Genomic DNA, 984 nt, shown 5'->3' on the forward strand with positions numbered 1-984 from the left:
GAGCCAGTAATCTCAAACTCTTGAGCTTAAGTGATTCTCTGGGGACTACAGGCACCTGCCACAATACCTGACTATTTTTTTTGTTGCAGTTGTCATTGTTTTAGCTGGTCTGGGCTGGGTTTGAACCCACTAACCTTGGTGTATGTGGCCTGCACTCTACCCACTGAGCTACAGGTATCACCCAAAATAGATTTATATTTTAGTACCCAAAAGTGTCAGGATCAAGGGAGGACTTACATATTTTAGATGGTCATGTAATCACCACTGTTGCCTATCTCGAGTAATTTGGTTATTATATGCTCAAAGACAGTATGAAACTTGATTTATAGAAGGCTGAAATTCTGTTACCTTCTTTACGAGTTACTACTTCATATTTGATGTGGCCTGTCCTTAATGTTATTCCAAAACATTGTATATTTATATTTTTCTGACTGGTTAAATACAGTCTATTATCCAAGGATTATAAAAGATATTTGGAACCCAGCTGAGGGAGACCAGATATATCTATCCTAAACTCAGACTGGCCACAAGCAAAACAGCTTTATAGGGACTCAGAAGTATAGGCTGCTATACCACAAAATGGCAAACACAGTAGGAATTCTTTATTCCGTGCTATAGACAGCTTCTATATGCCTTGCCTTTGCATTACCAGTTCAATATACTGCAAAATACCTTGTAGCCTCTTAAATCTTGTCACAAAACTGTCCCCTTGAGCCTTGAGAATGAGCCAGCTGCAAGGCAACAATATCCTTTCATTGTAACTCATATTGAGAGGCTTAATGTGAAAGCTGCATAGGCTAACCCAGATGTTCACTTCTGAATCTGACTGTTGGAAGAATTGCAAGAAGTATCTTCAAACAAATCTCTTCAGTTTCAACTAAGAAGGATGTTCTAATTTAACTGCCAGAGCAGATTTAAGAATCCCTCAAGTATAACCCTAAACCCTTTTTGAATGTTCCTCAATTTTCTTTTCTTTTTTTTTTT

Source organism: Otolemur garnettii, unplaced genomic scaffold (assembly GCF_000181295.1).
Source record: "Otolemur garnettii isolate 467f Iridium unplaced genomic scaffold, OtoGar3 scaffold00038, whole genome shotgun sequence".
Taxonomy (NCBI): Eukaryota; Metazoa; Chordata; class Mammalia; order Primates; family Galagidae; genus Otolemur; species Otolemur garnettii.